General features: G+C 39.1%; 1 protein-coding gene across 4 annotated transcripts in view; it reads left to right on the top strand.

Moving 5' to 3' along the window:
* The window catches only part of Nbr (exonuclease mut-7 homolog), a 60,168-nt gene that overhangs the window by 18,654 nt on the left and 31,514 nt on the right, over positions 1–10,000 (top strand). The window contains exon 2 of one of the 4 annotated variants that reach the window (XM_070098942.1): positions 2,224–2,320. The exons of the other annotated variants lie outside the window; for them this stretch is intronic. The gene's annotated coding sequence lies outside the window, so the exon portion shown is untranslated. The remainder of the gene's footprint in view (positions 1–2,223; positions 2,321–10,000) is intronic. 4 annotated transcript variants of the gene reach the window in all.

The raw sequence follows: 10,000 nt of genomic DNA, 5'->3' as shown, positions 1-10,000 counted from the left end.
TCTAAGCTACACCAATCACCAGCTGAGAGCTATATCAGCTTGGGGAAATAGATGTCAAGTAACATTGGCACCTGAGAAAACACAAATGATGATGATCTCTAGGCACCATGATGGTAATGCCGGTGCAGTAGTAAGGATGAATGGGAGGGTGTTGGCACCTGGGGAAGAAGTTGATATCCTTGGGGTGAAATTTGACTCCAAACTGACCATGAAAAACCATGTTGTAAATCTTGCAAACAAGGCAGCCAGGAAGCTTACAGCACTTCGCTGTATCTCGCATCTGCTTGACAGCAGGGGTTGCAAGATTTTGTACGAGGCACAAGTACACTCACACCTTGAGTATGCTCCACTTTCTTGGTTCGCCTGCCCCCCTTTCATCTGCGACTACTTGACAGAGTATAGAACAAAGCAAGACGTCTCATCTCTCGCCTGGACCCATCCTGGATAGATCTGTCATTTCAGCAGAGCCTTCAACACAGGAGGGATGTGGGTGGCCTTACTGTTATGTACAAGGCCAGTACTGTCAAAGTCCCACACTTTGATCCACTTCGAGGACTGCGTGAAGCAAGCTTCTGTACCACAAGATGGGCAGAAAGCAGCAACTTCACTCTGGCTGTACCCTTCTCCAGAACATCACTTCATCAGAGATCATTTATCCCCAGGATGACTCGAGTATGGAACACATTTGTACAGCATTATGATGTCAACGAGATAAAGTCAGCTGATCAGATGAAAATGCTGGCCCACAGATGGCTCCAACTTCATCCTGTTCCCTACTTGTATGTTTCATAACAATAAAAATGCTTTCAAATGAGCTGATGTAGGTAACAGCTCTTAGCTTGTCAAAGTTAGGAATCCTTAACCTGTAAATAGCTTGTCAATAAAGCTATGGATCCTTAACCTGACCTTGTCAAACCCTGTGTTAAAAAAAAAAATGAATGGTAGATATTCTGAGGCTGTTCAAGGGCTCTTGATGCAAAGAATTGGAGGTACGTTCTCTCTTGCTTAGATTAAACCTGTTTGCCTCCCAGTTTCCTAGGGGGTCATTTGACCCCTATATGTTTAGTGCTTCCACATGAATATAATAAAGCAGTTGTAATTTATCGTTATTATTATATCACCACTACTTCTACTAATAACAATACAGTATATGCATTATTTAAGGTGTTTTCTGTATGATGGTGACATCACTGTTTATCAGTAGCGACTGAGAATAGTTCGTATGATGTCTTTCATCGCCAAAAGAGTTACATTAATTGCTGATGCAGCGCTGTATAGCCCTTGTGGCTTAGCGCTTCTTTTTGATTATAATAATAATAATAATAATACATTAATTGCTTAGTCATGTGAAGATTGCTAATTGTTTTGCTGTATGGACTCTTTCACGCCCCTGGTCCTTTTTTTTTTTTATCTCTTCCTACTGTTCTTACCGATACCTTGATTTCGCTTGGAGGCTTCTTCTACCTATGAGTGTATGAGATGCAGTGTTCATTAATGCCTGTCCTCAATCTTCTTCTGTTTTTACTATGGGAGAATTGGCATCGCATTGAAAGAATATTAAATGAATTCAGTCAGTCACATCTCTATGGTTTTTCTTGTTAACCTCACTTGTTAATGTTTGTAGATGCCTGTCTGTTTGGTGTATGACAGGTAAGGCAAGATTTAGGGAAAATGTCATGGGGTGAGTACAGGTAAGCCAAGGTCTGGGGAAGGTAATAGGAGCAGACAAGGTTTGGGTAAAGGTCATGGGGTCAATCAAGGTCTGGGGGAAGGACGTTGGAACAAGAATGGTCTGGCAAGAGTCATGGGATCAGGCAAGGTCCAGGGAAGTTCATGGGATCAGCAAAGCTCTGGGAAAGGTCGTGGGATCACGTAAAGTGCGCAGTAGGTCAGGGGATCTTGCAAGGTCTGGGGAAAGTTACATGATCAGGCAACAAGGTTTGGAGAAGGTCAGGGGTATCTTCCAAGGTCTGAGGAAGTCACAATATCAAGGAACAAGGTTTGGGGAAGGTCAGGAGATTTGCAAGGTCTGAGTAAGGTCACAGTATCAGGTGACAAGGTCTGGGGAAGGCCATGGGTTATTGCAAGGCCTGGAAAAGGTTGTGGGTTAAGAAAAAACCCAACAAGAAGCTAATATTTTGTGTTTGCTGTCTTCTTGGCAGCCAGTGCTGACCCTCGCAGTGTTTATCATTCTCTCACACAGCTGCTGTTGTCTTATTCCAGCTGACTTGCTGAGTCTCCAGCATGGGAACACCATCACAAAGAAGAGCCTGCTGGGTGTACCCAGCCATTGTTATGGTTGTTGAGGGAAGACAGCGAGGTTAAATGTGGCAGTCACACTGTAGTAGTCAAATTATCTTTTTTTTTTTCTTTCTTACTTTTGCTGTTGAAGTTCACAAGTCCCTAGTTCATATTCCTGGAGTAACAGTATCATGCTTTTCCCTCTCCTTTCATGCCAAGTTCATCACTACACATTATTCCATTGTCATTATTCCTAGAACAAAAATGCCACATATCTGTCCCATTTCCACTGTCCTAGCCAAGCAAAACCCAATATCTTTTAGTCCCTTTTTTCCCTAGCATAACTAAATCCCATAGCAGCCTTTGTTCTAAGGCATCCAAGCATCACATCACCCTGTAACTTTGTGGTTGCAGGGATCGATTCATAGCTCCTGGACCTACATCTGTGTGTGTGTGTGTGTGTGTGTTTGTGTGTGTAGAATTAGGGGAGATATGCTTGAAGTGTATAAATGGACAACGGGAATAAATAAAGGGAATGTAAATGATTTGCTAAAAATATCTAACCAAGATAGGACTCGAAGCAATGGTTTCAAATTGGAAAAATTTAGATTCAGAAAAGATGTAGGAAAGCACTGGTTTGGTAATAGAGTTGTGGCTGAGTGGAACAAACTCCTGAGTAGCATCATTGAAGCTAAAAACCTCTCATAGTTTTAAAAATAGGTTAGATAAATACACGAGTGGATGTGGGTGGGTGTGAGTTGGACCTGCCTTGCATGGGCCAGTAAGCCTGCTGCAGTGCTTCTTTTTTATGTTTTTATAAATAACATAGAAGCATGATAAAGACGCTCAAATGAATAAAAACTGACATTATATGGAGAGGTATTGAAGGGTGGGCAGTGGAGGGTGGGGAGGAATAAAAAAAAAAAGTGACCGTAATCATTACAGAAAACGTTATGCGCCTGAAGGGTAACTATAGAAGATCACTCTTATCCTATGCAAAGACTGAAAAAGCGCAATTTTCTCTATTTTTTTTTTCCAAGTACAGTGGACCCCCTCCTTACGATATTAATCCGTTCCTGAGAGCTCATCGTTAGCTGAATTAATTTTCCCCATAAAAAATAATGGAAATCAAATTAATCCGTTCCTGACACCCCAAAGTATGAAAAAAAAAAAATTTTACCACATGAAATATTAATTTTAATACACACAAACTGAAGAAGACATGCACAATTACTACTATGCTGAGAATAGAATACATGACACTTAGCTTTATTGAAGATCTGGTGATGATTGATAGGATGGGAGGAGGGGAGTGTGTGAAAGTTATTGTTTAGAAGGGGAATCCCCTTCCGTTAGGACTTGAAGTAGCAAGTCCTTTTCCAGGGTTACTTCCCTTCTTCTTTTAATGCCACTAGGACCAGCTTGAGAGTCACTGGACCTCTGTCGCACAACAAATCTGTCCATAGAGCTCTGTACCTCCCGTTCGTTTAAGACTTTCCTAAAATGGGCCATAACATTGTCATTGTACAGGTTGCCAACATGGCTTGCAGTAGCTGTGTCAGGGTGAGTTTCATCCATAAAGGTTTGCAGTTCAACCCACTATGCACACATTTCCTTAATCCCTTTTTTTCAATTCCATACTAATTCTCGCTCTTTTTACTACAGGGATGGCACTAGAAGCTTTCTTGAGATCCATGGTGACTTATTTTGCAGTTACAAGCACTAAAAACACTGGGATAATGTGAAATGTACCGAATGTATGCGTAGACGCGACCGCACTGGCTGGCTTGTAAATACTGGTGCTGAGGCCAAACATGGGACGCGTCCCGGCCGAAACACATAAGGCGAGGCGAAATTTTTGTGTTCAAATGCTTCGTATGGCAGATTTAACGTAACGCGATGCGTTCGTAAGGCAGGGGTCCACTGTAATCTATGCGTGCGTTTCCTGGAATATCTTGGAAGTAAGTTATTGACCTATTTCATGTTGCATCACCGTTACTAGTGAACGGATTGAAAGGATTTTCACAGCAAACATAAAACTGAATGGTTTAATTTTGGGTGGTGATATTTTAGAGGTACAGTGGAACCTTGACTTACGAGTGCCCCAACATACGAGTTTTTTGTGTTATGAGCCATCGCTCAGTCGATTTTTTGCTCTGAGTTACGAGCCAAAATCCGAGTTACGTTTCAGAACTCTGCCACTAGTTGGCATTTCTCTTGTGTTGTGCTTGCATTTTGTGCAATTATTTTTCAAAGTTTCTTTTTTCTAACCATGGGCCCTAAGAAAGTAAGTGCAAAGGACAGTGCTGAGAAGAAAAAGAGGATGATGTCCCTTGAATTAAAGAATGATATCATAGATAAACACGAGTGAGGTGTGCAGGTTGTGGACTTGGCCAGGCAGTACAAACGTAGTACACCTACCATCCGACTTACGACCTGCTCGACTTACGACCACTTGACTTACGACCGTGTTTTTTATGCCAAATTTCTGGGAAATAAACAACTATTTGTGTTGTACACAGTGTTTATCCTAAACCTTACAGTATAAAATACAGTACTAACAACATAAAAAGTAAAGTAAAACATGAAATACCAAAATAAAACAAAATAAAGTCATTACAAAAATATTTTGTTGATATTCAGTAGTAAAGTTCGACTTACGACCGGTTTCTCGGAACCGAACTTGGTCGAAAGTCGGATGGTAGGTGTACTTCTACGATATGTACAATACTAAAGCAGAAGAAGTTGATAAAGGCTATAGTGCCAGCCAAGCGATAAAGTGTACCATTAAGAGTATAGCAAGTAGCCTTTCTTTTCCACCCTGCACCTCCACCTCCACCAGTACCTGTTCTCCAAGATAAATACGTACGTACACTTTATAAAACCAGTTTATTTCTTTACATTCTCTATTATGTTTTATTATGTGTTTATACAATATTTCTTATTTATAAATATATTGTTTCATTGTTTTCCTTATGAAACTAGTGATCTAGTACAGTTAGCCTCACAAACACTCCTTTTCAGAAGGGGAAGAATGGGAAGATATGGTCAGAGCGGGAGTGGCCACCACCACTTTTCACATAATGACATATTTTATTCATTCTAGAGTATATATATCATGTTTCAATGTTATTTATTTTGTTTATTATGTCATATTAGATCACTTATGATAGATAAATAAGCCACAGAGTTGATATTAGCATTATCTTGAAGTATTTTCTCCTGCCTCCCAAGAGCAGGAATTCTCCTGGAACGGATTAATGGCATTTCAGTTAATTTCAGTGAGGAAAATTGATTTGATGTACGAGCAAATTAAGTTATGAGCTAGGCCACAGAACAGATTAAACTTGTAAATCAAGGTACCACTGTATCAGTAAGGGGTGATTCCTCGATTAGCGATGAATTCATTTACTGATGTGGTCTTAGGAACGAAACTCCATCAGTAAGTGAGGAGAGGCTGTACTGCATTGTTTTGGAATGTACAGTACATAAAAATAACCTAAGCTAACCTAGGTGATTTTTGACATGTCAACATTAGTCCATTGTTCATGAACTGAATACAGCGTACATGTATATTACTGGAATGCTGAATCTAAATGTTAGCTACTGATTAGGCCAGATGTGCATTTCATCACGATCGTTTGTCCTCTCATAAAAGTAAAAGTACTATTTATTTATGCTACTAATTTCTTCCAAAATAACAATTTCCCAAAGAAATAACTATTTTTTTTTGGGTTCAGATGAGCAGCTATATTAAATAGTGTGCCACTAGGCATACAGCAGCAAGAAATGGGAATGGGTTTCCTAATCATGTCAGGGCCTGTAATAACGTAAATAAATTTAAGACTAAATCTGAAGAGTACAGGTGTAATAAAGCTGCAAAGGAGGAGGAATATTACTTTTTGTGTTTTTAACATCATGCTACACTAGAGGTATCTGGTGAAGTTACCAACATTAATAAGCTAATCAAGCAGCAGACTTGGTGACTTAGTAAAATATAGACACATTATCCATCAACATGTGAAGAGTATTAATTCATGATTATTTTATTAATTTCAGTGTGTTCTTTATCCCTTGATAATGATGTGTTATTTCTGTTTTTAAATGCTGTATGTTTCTATTAATTTATTTTTCTATGTTGAGTTACTAAACATTTTCATTAATGTACAGTATTGTGACATTAAAATATGTATTTTCATCACAATAATATTTATGGTAGATATGTCATACTCTTTAATGCTGTATATTATCCATGTCCATAAGAATATAATAATAGAGAAGCATTGCAGCAGGCATATTAGCCAATTTTAGTCATATTCTTAAACCCTTCCCACTTCACATGTAATAATTGTATAAGAATAAAGGAGCACTGCAGTAGGTCTACTAGCCCCTGCTAGACAGGTGCTACTCACATCCATTTACTCCCAGTCATGTACACATTCAGTCTGTTCTTAAAGATACCTAAAGTATTCACTGTTGCAATACTGTTTTACTACACAAACTTTGATGACCCTTCCTCTAGCACTCCTCACAACCCTTTTTAACTCTTCCTCTGTTGTCCACTCCATCCTTGCTACTTTATAATCCTGCACTATCTCCTGCTCTGCTGCACTGATAACCCTTGTAGGTTTAGCACTTTTTTTTATTATTATAATAATAACAATGTGATACTGCATAGGATATCCTTTTTAAGTTTGAATTTCCAGTTTAAATTAATTATTTCAGATTCTTTCTTGCTTAAATGTTCTCGGTAATCTAAACTTCATATTTTTTTATATAAATCCAAACAGTCATCCTTTCCTGGGATGACCCCTTTCACTCTCTCCCAGATTTATACATGTTCTTGGATATCATGTACTAGTCCATCCTTTCTCAGTGTCCAATTCACCTCAACAACCCCTCCTTCACTCTCTGAATTATTATATCTTTCATAATGCCATACCATCTTCTGATTTTTGTACTCTGAATGCTTTGCATAATATTTAATTTTTGTACTCTGAATGCTTTGCATAATATTTACACCACCCATGGCTTTTTAACATATATAGTATCACTACTTCCAACCTCTTCCTCACTGCAGCAATTAAAAAGCCATTCCTCACATTCATATAAAAGGATTGGTACTGTTATATTCTGGTATGTTCTACCTCCCCTTTCTGTTTTTTTTTTTTTTTGCCTCTGTAGATATGTGAAATTTTTTTTTCTTCTGATGCATCAACTACCTCACATCCCCCCTTCATCTGTTTTATAGTTTACCTCATCTTTCATAGATCTGTCTGCTGATACGTCCACTGCCAGATATCTGAATGCCTTCACTTCCTTTGTATTTCCTCCCATCGATCTGATATTCTTTTTTCATTGCATAAATTATTTGTTACTCTCATCACCTCACACTTGTATGGTCACTTTTAATTTCCTTGATTTACAGATCCTCCCAAACTCCTTCACCAACTTCAGCAGCTTCTCTTTATAGAATATAGAATATATAATATATAATATATAATATATATATATATATATATATATATATATATATATATATATATATATATATATATATATATATATATAATTTATTTATTTATTTATTTTTTATTAACACATCGGCTGTCTCCCACCAAGGTAAGGTGGCCCGAAAAAGAAAAACTTTCATCATTATCATTCACTCCATGACTGTCTTGCCAGAGGCACACTTACACTGCAGTTATAAAACTGTAATATTAACACCCCTCCTTAAGTTATTGTGTGTATATATATATATATACATGTATATATATATATATATAATATAATGTATATATATATATATTATATATATACATATATATATATACAGTGGACCCCCGGTTTACGATCAGCTCCCAATGCGACCAATTATGTAAGTGTATTTATGTAAGTGCGTCTGTATGTGTATGTTTGGGGGTCTGAAATGGACTAATCTAATTCACAGTATTCCTTATGGGAACAAATTCTGTCAGTACTGGCACCTGAACATACCTCTGGAATGAAATAATATCGTAAACCGGGGGTCCACTGTATATGTATGTATGTATATATGTATATATATATATATGTATGTATATATATATGTATATATATATATATATATATACATATATATACATATACATATATATACATATACACAGTGGACCCCCGCATAACGATATTAATCCGTTCATGAGAGCTCATTGTTATGTGAAATTATCGTTATGCGAATGAATTTTCCCCATAAGAAATAATGGAAATCAAATTAATCTGTGCAAGACACCCAAAAGTATGAAAAAAAAATTTTACCACATGAAATACTGTATACATTTTCCTACACACAAAGAGAAGGATACATGCACAATAGTAGAGTAGTACATGCACAATATATATTGTGCATGTACTACTCTACTAAATGAAGAATAAATGACACTTACCTTTATTGAAGATGCAGCAATGACTGATGAGACACTGTGTCCTGGGAGTGCCTTTTCCTCCTGAGTACTGTAGGTCCTGTTAGGTATTTTCTTCCAGAACAGGCCTTATCACACTGTGTATGCCACTACGATTCTTAAATCTCTCAAACCAACCTTTGCTGGCTTTAAATTCACCAATATGAGCACTAGTTCCAGGCATTTTTCCCTGTTCACCTGGGTGTTAGTCGACTGGTGTGGGTTGCATCCTGGGAGACAAGATTAAGGACCCCAATGGAAATAAGTTAGACAGTCTTCGATGACACTGACTTTTTTGGGTTATCCTGGATGGCTAACCCTCTTTAATTGTTTCTTGGTATTCTCAATAAGCCACACCAACAACGGTGCTACAGCAGCAGCAGCAGCTGACAGTGCTACAGCAGCAGCAGCAGCAGCTGACAGTGCTACAGCAGCAGCAGCAGCTGACAGTGCTACAGCAGCAGCAGCAGCTGACAGTGCTACAGCAGCAGCAGACGGTGCTACAGCAGCAGCAGACGGTACTACAGCAGCAGCAGCAGCTGACGGTGGTACAGCAGCAGCAGCAGCTGACGGTGCTACAGCAGCAGCAGCTGACAGTGCTACAGCAGCAGCAGCTGACAGTGCAGCAGCAGCAGCAGCTGACAGTGCTACAGCAGCAGCAGCTAACAGTGCTACAGCAGCAGCTGACAGTGCTACAGCAGCAGCAGATGGTGCTACAGCAGCAGCAGATGGTGCTACAGCAGCACCAGACGGTACTACAGCAGCAGCAGCAGCTGATGGTGGTACAGCAGCAGCAGCAGCTGATGGTGCTTCAGCAGCAGCAGCAGCAGCTGACAGTGCTACAGCAGCAGCAGATGGTGCTACAGCAGCAGCAGATGGTACTACAGCAGCAGCAGCAGCTGATGGTGGTACAGTAGCAGCAGCAGCTGACGGTGCTACAGCAGCAGCAGCAGCTGACAGTGCTACAGCAGCAGCAGCATCAGCAGTTGACCATGGTACCACAGTATTTCGATAATATTTCTCACCCTTTTTACCACAGGGTTGGCACTAGAAGCTTTCTTTGGGCCCATGGTCACTTATTTTGCAGATAAAATCACCAAAAACGCTGTAATACAGTGGACCCCAGCATAGCGACTTTAATCCGTGCAAGAGGGCTGATTGTTATGCGAATGAATTTTCCCCATAAGAAATAATGGAAATCAAATTAATCCGTGCAAGACACCCAAAAGTATGAAAAAAAAATTTTTACCACATGAAATATACATTTTCCTACACACAAAGAGAAGGATACATGCACAATAGTAGAGTAGTACATGCAC

This window comes from Cherax quadricarinatus, chromosome 1 (assembly GCF_038502225.1).
Source record: "Cherax quadricarinatus isolate ZL_2023a chromosome 1, ASM3850222v1, whole genome shotgun sequence".
In the NCBI taxonomy this organism is placed as follows: Eukaryota; Metazoa; Arthropoda; class Malacostraca; order Decapoda; family Parastacidae; genus Cherax; species Cherax quadricarinatus.
The sequence above is the reverse complement of the archived record's forward strand: the minus strand, read 5'-3'. Positions and strand labels throughout refer to the sequence as shown.